We start from the raw sequence: 10,576 nt of genomic DNA, 5'->3' as shown, positions 1-10,576 counted from the left end.
TCTCAAATACTGATACAGAAGGTAAATGGGACATCTTTAAATCAACTCTAAATAACTATACAGCTAAATATATACCAAAGGGGAACAAATATAAACGATTAAAATTAAATCCTACATGGCTGACACATGATGTTAAAAGAGCAATAAACAACAAAAAAATTGCCTTCAAAAAATACAAATCTGATGGGTCAGCGATAACATTTAAACAGTACAAAGAGCTTAATAAAATCTGTAAAAATGTAATAAAAACAGCAAAAATTCAAAATGAGAGACAGGTGGCCAAAGAAAGCAAAACTAATCCTAAATATTTTTTTAGATATATAAATGCAAAAAAAAAAAGGACAGAGCATGTAGGACCCCTTAATAATGATAATGGGGAGGTTGTCACAGGCGATCAAGAGAAGGCGGAGCTACTGAATGGGTTCTTTAGTTCTGTATATACTAGGGAAAAAGGAGCTGACATTGGCCAGGTCAGTGCTGGTAACACATCATGTAATGTACTGAACTGGCTTAATGTAGAGATGGTACAAGGTAAGTTAAGTGATATAAATGTAAGCAAATCCCCAGGGCCGGATGGACTACACCCAAGAGTTCTTAGAGAGGTAAGTTCAGTAATATCTGTACCCCTGTTCATGATATTTAGAGATTCTATGGTGTCTGGTATTGTGCCAAGGGACTGGCGCAAGGCGAATGTGGTGCCAATCTTCAAGAAGGGCTCTAGGTCTTCCCCAGGAAACTATAGACCGGTAAGTTTAACGTGCATTGTGGGTAAATTGTTTGAAGGACTTATAAGGGATTACATACAGGAATACATAGGGGATAATTGTATTATAAGTGATAGCCAGCATGGGTTTACTAAGGATAGAAGTTGTCAAACCAATCTAATTTGCTTTTATGAAGAGGTGAGTAGAAGCCTTGACAGAGGAATGGCTGTGGATATAGTGTTTCTGGATTTTGCCAAAGCATTTGATACTGTCCCTCACAGACGTCTGACAGGTAAGTTAAGGTCCTTGGGCTTGGAAACTTTAGTTTGTAACTGGATTGAACACTGGCTCATGGATCGTACCCAGAGAGTGGTGGTCAATGATTCGTACTCTGATTGGTCCCCGGTAATTAGTGGTGTACCCCAAGGTTCAGTACTGGGCCCGCTGTTGTTTAATTTATTTATCAATGATATAGAGGATGGTATTAACAGCTCTGTTTCTATCTTTGCAGATGACACCAAGCTTTGTAGCACGGTACAGTCTATAGAGGATGTGCATAAGTTACAGGATGACTTGGATAGACTAAGTGTCTGGGCATCCACTTGGCAAATGAGGTTCAATGTGGATAAATGTAAAGTTATGCATCTGGGTACTAATAACCTGCATGCATCGTATGTCTTAGGGGGGATTAAACTGGCAGAGTCACTGGTAGAGAAGGATCTGGGTGTACTTGTAGATCACAGACTACAGAATAGCATGCAATGTCAGGCTGCTGCTTCCAAAGCCGGCAGGATATTGTCATGTATAAAAAGAGGCATGGACTCAAGGGACAGGGACATAATACTTCCCCTTTATAAAGCATTGGTACGGCCTCACCTGGAATATGCTGTTCAGTTTTGGGCACCTGTCCATAAAAGGGACACTGCGGAGTTGGAAAGGGTGCAGAGACGCGCGACTAAACTAATATGGGGCATGGAACATCTTAGCTATGAGGAGCGATTAAAGGAGTTACAATTGTTTAGTCTTGAGAAGAGACGTTTAAGGGGGGATATGATAAACGTATATAAGTATATTAATGGCCCATACAAAAAATATGGAGAAAAACTGTTCCAGGTTAAACCCCCCCAAAGGACGAGGGGACACTCCCTCCGTCTGGAGAAGAAAAAGTTTAGTCTCAAGGGGCGACACGCCTTCTTTACCGTGAGGACTGTGAATTTATGGAACGGTCTACCTCAGGAACTGGTCACAGTAGGAACAATTAACAGCTTTAAAACAGGATTAGATACATTTATGGAACAAAATAACATTAATGCTTATGAAGAAATATAAAATCCCATCCCTTCCCCAATATCGCGCCACACCCCTACCCCTTAATTCCCTGGTTGAACTTGATGGACATATGTCTTTTTTCGACCGTACTAACTATGTAACTATGCTTAGCAATAATGATATGGGTTTAGGGTCTGCTGTGTGTACTGGTGGGTGACTGCCACCCAGCCAGAGTGTGTATGGGAGGCTGCCAGCCAGCCTCCCTTCCTACAAGTAGTGATGGTGCATGTGAAGGGGACAGCGTTGGTTCCTCCCCTTTCACAGTTATCACTTCTCATCCTTCCTTTTGGCTGGTATCAAATGTGGTGTCTGTTTATATCAGTTTAATATCTGATATGTCCCCTATCTGATAGCATATATTAAATGCACCACCAGGTTTCATTGTTGGAAAGAAAGATTATCTGTTTATTTGCTGCAGCTGCTTGCTGGCTAGTCCAGTGGGCCCCTACTGCAGGCAATAGACAATAGGTGGTGCCTATGTGCCTAGGTGGATAGGACATCAGCTATGAGGCATTTGTTTGTACAAACTGCTGCTCACAACTAATGTTGTAATATAGTGTCTCCATCTGCTGGTGGTATTGAATAAGCAATAGTGCAATGATAGGGTCTGAAAAAGAAGAAAAATAAGAAGCAGCAGCATAGGAAAGAAGGAAAACATGGAGAGAAGAAAAAAAGAAGGTAAAAATGAGGTGAAAACATGTTTAAAAAAGTATTTCCATCTCTCTCTCTATATATATGTATATACATATATATATATATATATATATATATATATATATTTAAAAGAAAAAAAAAATATATATATATACATATAGAGAGAGAGAGAGAGAGAGATAAATATATATAGAGATAGATGGGTGGATAGATAGATAGATAGACATACATACACACATACACACATACACACATACATACATACATACATATGTGTGTATTGTTGGAGTTGCAAACATGGGTGCACTTGACAAACTCAGTGCGGCTATTCCCCATTGAAAGATTGTTGCACCCAGGACCCTTAGCACTGGGATATGCTACTCAATACCACTGGCATGGCCAGGTGTAAACAACATCTGACCTTTGTTGTGTATGTAACCATGGAGATTGTGATGTCGCCTAGGCCCACCAAAGAACAGCCTTGTCAGAAGCAGCACTGCCATGAGCAGAAGTAGCAGCACCATAGGTTGTCAAATAAGTTGGATTTAACCAAGACAAGTGAGTCCAATAGGATGCAGGTATGTCCTCTATCCTTACAGCTTCCCGTGGCTGTTGGTTTTATACCGTTTGGGGACAGCCAAGGAGGCGTCAGCAGGCAACACAGGTAAGTGTGTGCTTGTATGTGTGTGTGTGTGTGTGTGTGTGTGTGTGTGTGTGTGTTTCCTATGCAGATCCTAAACCCAGTATCAAATGCAAGTAGGAGGAGTAAGAAGGGTTCCTGCCAAAGCCAGGTTATGGATTGCATTTAAAAATGGTCCATCAGAGTGAAATGGACTCCCATCTTCCTGCTTCCTGCAGACCCTACTGCTGTGTGTACTGGTGGGTGACTGCCACCCAGCCAGAGTGTGTATGGGAGGCTGCCAGCCAGCCTCCCTTCCTACAAGTAGTGATGGTGCATGTGAAGGGGACAGCGTTGGTTCCTCCCCTTTCACAGTTATCACTTCTCATTCTTCCTTTTGGCTGGTATCAAATGTGGTGTCTGTTTATATCAGTTTAATATCTGATATGTCCCCTATCTGGTAGCATATATTAAGTGCACCACCAGGTTTCAGTGTTGGAAAGAAAGATTACCTGTTTATTTGCTGCTGCAGCTGCTTGCTGGCTAGTCCAGTGGGTCCCTACTGCAGGCAAAAGACAATAGGTGGTGCCTAGGTGGATAGGACATCAGCTATGAGGCATTTGTTTGTACAAACTGCTGCTCACAACTAATGTTGTAATATAGTGTCTCCATCTGCTGGTGGTATTGAATAAGCAATAGTGCAATGATAGGGTCTGAAAAAGAAGAAAAATAAGAAGCAGCAGCATATGAAAAAAGGAGGAAAGAAGGAAAACATGGAGAGAAGAAAAAAAAAGAAGGTAAAAATGTGGTGAAAACATGTTTAAGAAAGTATTTCCATCTCTCTCTCTCTATATATGTATTTATATATATATATATATATATATATATATATTTAAAAGAAAAAAAAATTATATATATACATATATACATATAGAGAGAGAGAGATAAATATATATAGAGATAGATGGGTGGATAGATAGATAGATAGATAGATAGATAGATAGAGAGATACACATACACACATACACACATACACACATACACACATACACACATACACACATACACACATACATACATACATAGATATGTGTGTATTGTTAGAGTTGCAAACATGGGTGCACTTGACAAACTCAGTGCGGCTATTCCCCATTGAAAGATTGTTGCACCCAGGACCCTTAGCACTGGGATATGCTACTCAATACCACTGGCATGGCCAGGTGTAAACAACATCTGACCTTTGTTGTGTATGTAACCATGGAGATTGTGATGTCGCCTAGGCCCACCAAAGAACAGCCTTGTCAGAAGCAGCACTGCCATGAGCAGAAGTAGCAGCACCATAGGTTGTCAAATAAGTTGGATTTAACCAAGACAAGTGAGTCCAATAGGATGCAGGTATGTCCTCTATCCTTACAGCTTCCCGTGGCTGTTGGTTTTATACCGTTTGGGGACAGCCAAGGGGGCGTCAGCAGGCAACACAGGTAAGTGTGTGCTTGTATGTGTGTGTGTGTGTGTGTGTGTGTGTGTGTGTGTGTGTGTGTGTGTGTGTGTTTCCTATGCAGATCCTAAACCCAGTATCAAATGCAAGTAGGAGGAGTAAGAAGGGTTCCTGCCAAAGCCAGGTTATGGATTGCATTTAAAAATGGTCCATCAGAGTGAAATGGACTCCCATCTTCCTGCTTAGCAATAATGATATGGGTTTAGGGTCTGCTGTGTGTACTGGTGGGTGACTGCCACCCAGCCAGAGTGTGTATGGGAGGCTGCCAGCCAGCCTCCCTTCCTACAAGTAGTGATGGTGCATGTGAAGGGGACAGCGTTGGTTCCTCCCCTTTCACAGTTATCACTTCTCATTCTTCCTTTTGGCTGGTATCAAATGTGGTGTCTGTTTATATCAGTTTAATATCTGATATGTCCCCTATCTGGTAGCATATATTAAGTGCACCACCAGGTTTCAGTGTTGGAAAGAAAGATTACCTGTTTATTTGCTGCTGCAGCTGCTTGCTGGCTAGTCCAGTGGGTCCCTACTGCAGGCAAAAGACAATAGGTGGTGCCTATGTGCCTAGGTAGATAGGACATCAGCTATGAGGCATTTGTTTGTACAAACTGCTGCTCACAACTAATGTTGTAATATAGTGTCTCCATCTGCTGGTGGTATTGAATAAGCAATAGTGCAATGATAGGGTCTGAAAAAGAAGAAAAATAAGAAGCAGCAGCATAGGAAAGAAGGAAAACATGGAGAGAAGAAAAAAAGAAGGTAAAAATGAGGTGAAAACATGTTTAAAAAAGTATTTCCATCTCTCTCTCTCTCTATATGTATATACATATATATATATATATATATATATATATATTTAAAAGAAAATTTTTTTTTTATATATATATATATATATACATATATACATATATATAGAGAGAGAGAGATAAATATATATAGAGATAGATGGGTGGATAGATAGATAGATAGATAGATAGACACACATACACACATACACACATACACACATACACACATACATATGTGTGTATTGTTGGAGTTGCAAACATGGGTGCACTTGACAAACTCAGTGCGGCTATTCCCCATTGAAAGATTGTTGCACCCAGGACCCTTAGCACTGGGATATGCTACTCAATACCACTGGCATGGCCAGGTGTAAACAACATCTGACCTTTGTTGTGTATGTAACCATGGAGATTGTGATGTCGCCTAGGCCCACCAAAGAACAGCCTTGTCAGAAGCAGCACTGCCATGAGCAGAAGTAGCAGCACCTTAGGTTGTCAAATAAGTTGGATTTAACCAAGACAAGTGAGTCCAATAGGATGCAGGTATGTCCTCTATCCTTACAGCTTCCCGTGGCTGTTGGTTTTATACCGTTTGGGGACAGCCAAGGAGGCGTCAGCAGGCAACACAGGTAAGTGTGTGCTTGTATGTGTGTGTGTGTGTGTGTGTGTGTGTGTTTCCTATGCAGATCCTAAACCCAGTATCAAATGCAAGTAGGAGGAGTAAGAAGGGTTCCTGCCAAAGCCAGGTTATGGATTGCATTTAAAAATGGTCCATCAGAGTGAAATGGACTCCCATCTTCCTGCTTAGCAATAATGATATGGGTTTAGGGTCTGCTGTGTGTACTGGTGGGTGACTGCCACCCAGCCAGAGTGTGTATGGGAGGCTGCCAGCCAGCCTCCCTTCCTACAAGTAGTGATGGTGCATGTGAAGGGGACAGCGTTGGTTCCTCCCCTTTCACAGTTATCACTTCTCATCCTTCCTTTTGGCTGGTATCAAATGTGGTGTCTGTTTATATCAGTTTAATATCTGATATGTCCCCTATCTGATAGCATATATTAAATGCACCACCAGGTTTCAGTGTTGGAAAGAAAGATTACCTGTTTATTTGCTGCAGCTGCTTGCTGGCTAGTCCAGTGGGCCCCTACTGCAGGCAATAGACAATAGGTGGTGCCTATGTGCCTAGGTGGATAGGACATCAGCTATGAGGCATTTGTTTGTACAAACTGCTGCTCACAACTAATGTTGTAATATAGTGTCTCCATCTGCTGGTGGTATTGAATAAGCAATAGTGCAATGATAGGGTCTGAAAAAGAAGAAAAATAATAAGCAGCAGCATAGGAAAGAAGGAAAACATGGAGAGAAGAAAAAAAGAAGGTAAAAATGAGGTGAAAACATGTTTAAAAAAGTATTTCCATCTCTCTATATATGTATATACATATATATATATATATATATATATATATTTAAAAGAAAAAAAAATTATATATATATACATATAGAGAGAGAGAGAGAGAGAGATAAATATATATAGAGATAGATGGGTGGATAGATAGATAGACATACATACACACATACACACATACACACATACACACATACATACATACATACATATGTGTGTATTGTTGGAGTTGCAAACATGGGTGCACTTGACAAACTCAGTGCGGCTATTCCCCATTGAAAGATTGTTGCACCCAGGACCCTTAGCACTGGGATATGCTACTCAATACCACTGGCATGGCCAGGTGTAAACAACATCTGACCTTTGTTGTGTATGTAACCATGGAGATTGTGATGTCGCCTAGGCCCACCAAAGAACAGCCTTGTCAGAAGCAGCACTGCCATGAGCAGAAGTAGCAGCACCATAGGTTGTCAAATAAGTTGGATTTAACCAAGACAAGTGAGTCCAATAGGATGCAGGTATGTCCTCTATCCTTACAGCTTCCCGTGGCTGTTGGTTTTATACCGTTTGGGGACAGCCAAGGAGGCGTCAGCAGGCAACACAGGTAAGTGTGTGCTTGTATGTGTGTGTGTGTGTGTGTGTGTGTGTGTGTGTGTGTGTGTTTCCTATGCAGATCCTAAACCCAGTATCAAATGCAAGTAGGAGGAGTAAGAAGGGTTCCTGCCAAAGCCAGGTTATGGATTGCATTTAAAAATGGTCCATCAGAGTGAAATGAACTCCCATCTTCCTGCTTCCTGCAGACCCTACTGCTGTGTGTACTGGTGGGTGACTGCCACCCAGCCAGAGTGTGTATGGGAGGCTGCCAGCCAGCCTCCCTTCCTACAAGTAGTGATGGTGCATGTGAAGGGGACAGCGTTGGTTCCTCCCCTTTCACAGTTATCACTTATCATCCTTCCTTTTGGCTGGTATCAAATGTGGTGTCTGTTTATATCAGTTTAATATCTGATATGTCCCCTATCTGGTAGCATATATTAAGTGCACCACCAGGTTTCAGTGTTGGAAAGAAAGATTACCTGTTTATTTGCTGCTGCAGCTGCTTGCTGGCTAGTCCAGTGGGTCCCTACTGCAGGCAAAAGACAATAGGTGGTGCCTAGGTGGATAGGACATCAGCTATAAGGCATTTGTTTGTACAAACTGCTGCTCACAACTAATGTTGTAATATAGTGTCTCCATCTGCTGGTGGTATTGAATAAGCAATAGTGCAATGATAGGGTCTGAAAAAGAAGAAAAATAAGAAGCAGCAGCATATGAAAAAAGGAGGAAAGAAGGAAAACATGGAGAGAAGAAAAAAAAAGAAGGTAAAAATGTGGTGAAAACATGTTTAAGAAAGTATTTCCATCTCTCTCTCTCTCTATATGTATTTATATATATATATATATATATATATATATATATTTAAAAGAAAAAAAAATTATATATATACATATATACATATAGAGAGAGAGAGATAAATATATATAGAGATAGATGGGTGGATAGATAGATAGATAGATAGATAGAGAGATACACATACACACATACACACATACACACATACACACATACACACATACATAGATATGTGTGTATTGTTAGAGTTGCAAACATGGGTGCACTTGACAAACTCAGTGCGGCTATTCCCCATTGAAAGATTGTTGCACCCAGGACCCTTAGCACTGTGATATGCTACTCAATACCACTGGCATGGCCAGGTGTAAACAACATCTGACCTTTGTTGTGTATGTAACCATGGAGATTGTGATGTCGCCTAGGCTCACCAAAGAACAGCCTTGTCAGAAGCAGCACTGCCATGAGCAGAAGTAGCAGCACCATAGGTTGTCAAATAAGTTGGATTTAACCAAGACAAGTGAGTCCAATAGGATGCAGGTATGTCCTCTATCCTTACAGCTTCCCATGGCTGTTGGTTTTATACCGTTTGGGGACAGCCAAGGAGGCGTCACCAGGCAACACAGGTAAGTGTGTGCTTGTGTGTGTGTGTGTGTGTGTGTGTGTGTTTCCTATGCAGATCCTAAACCCAGTATCAAATGCAAGTAGGAGAAGTAAGAAGGGTTCCTGCCAAAGCCAGGTTATGGATTGCATTTAAAAATGGTCCATCAGAGTGAAATGGACTCCCATCTTCCTGCTTAGGCAATAATGATATGGGTTTAGGGTCTGCTGTGTGTACTGGTGGGTGACTGCCACCCAGCCAGAGTGTGTATGGGAGGCTGCCAGCCAGCCTCCCTTCCTACAAGTAGTGATGGTGCATGTGAAGGGGACAGCGTTGGTTCCTCCCCTTTCACAGTTATCACTTCTCATCCTTCCTTTTGGCTGGTATCAAATGTTGTGTCTGTTTATATCAGTTTAATATCTGATATGTCCCCTATCTGATAGCAGATATTAAGTGCACCACCAGGTTTCAGTGTTGGAAAGAAAGGTTATCTGTTTATTTGCTGCAGCTGCAGCTGCTTGCTGGCTAGTCCAGTGGGCCCCTACTGCAGGCAAAAGACAATAGGTGGTGCCTATGTGCCTAGGTGGATAGGACATCAGCTATGAGGCATTTGTTTGTACAAACTGCTGCTCACAACTAATGTTGTAATATAGTGTCTCCATCTGCTGGTGGTATTGAATAAGCAATAGTGCAATGATAGGGTTTGAAAAAGAAGAAAAATAAGAAGCAGCAGCAAAGGAAAGAAGGAAAACATGGAGAGAAGAAAAAAAGAAGGTAAAAATGAGGTGAAAACATGTTTAAAAAAGTATTTCCATCTCTCTCTCTCTATATGTATATACATATATATATATATATATATATATATATATATATATATATTTAAAAGAAAAAAAATTATATATATATATATATATATATATATATATACATATAGAGAGAGAGAGAGATAAATATATATAGAGATAGTTGGGTGGATAGATAGATAGATAGATAGATACACATACATACATACATACATACATACATACATACGTGTGTATTGTTGGAGTTGCAAACATGGGTGCACTTGACAAACTCAGTGCGGCTATTCCCCATTGAAAGATTGTTGCACCCAGGACCCTTAGCACTGGGATATGCTACTCAATACCACTGGCATGGCCAGGTGTAAACAAAATCTGACCTTTGTTGTGTATGTAACCATGGATATTGTGATGTCGCCTAGGCCCACCAAAGAACAGCCTTGTCAGAAGCAGCACTGCCATGAGCAGAAGTAGCAGCACCATAGGTTGTCAAATAAGTTGGATTTAACCAAGACAAGTGAGTCCAATAGGATGCAGGTATGTCCTCTATCCTTACAGCTTCCCGTGGCTGTTGGTTTTATACCGTTTGGGGACAGCCAAGGAGGCGTCAGCAGGCAACACAGGTAAGTGTGTGCTTGTGTGTGTGTGTGTGTGTGTGTGTTTCCTATGCAGATCCTAAACCCAGTATCAAATGCAAGTAGGAGGAGTAAGAAGGGTTCCTGCCAAAGCCAGGTTATGGATTGCATTTAAAAATGGTCCATCAGAGTGAAATGGACTCCCATCTTCCTGCTTAGCAATAA

The 10,576-nt window shown here is 41.1% G+C and overlaps 1 pseudogene; it reads left to right on the top strand.

Annotated features, from left to right (window-relative positions):
* The first annotated feature begins 7,927 nt into the window (after window positions 1-7,927).
* LOC130302577 (U2 spliceosomal RNA) lies at window positions 7,928-8,035 on the top strand (annotated as a pseudogene).
* The last annotated feature ends 2,541 nt before the right edge of the window (window positions 8,036-10,576 follow it).

Source organism: Hyla sarda, unplaced genomic scaffold, assembly GCF_029499605.1.
Source record: "Hyla sarda isolate aHylSar1 unplaced genomic scaffold, aHylSar1.hap1 scaffold_117, whole genome shotgun sequence".
Lineage (NCBI taxonomy): Eukaryota > Metazoa > Chordata > Amphibia > Anura > Hylidae > Hyla > Hyla sarda.
This window is presented reverse-complemented; position numbering and strand designations above follow the sequence as displayed.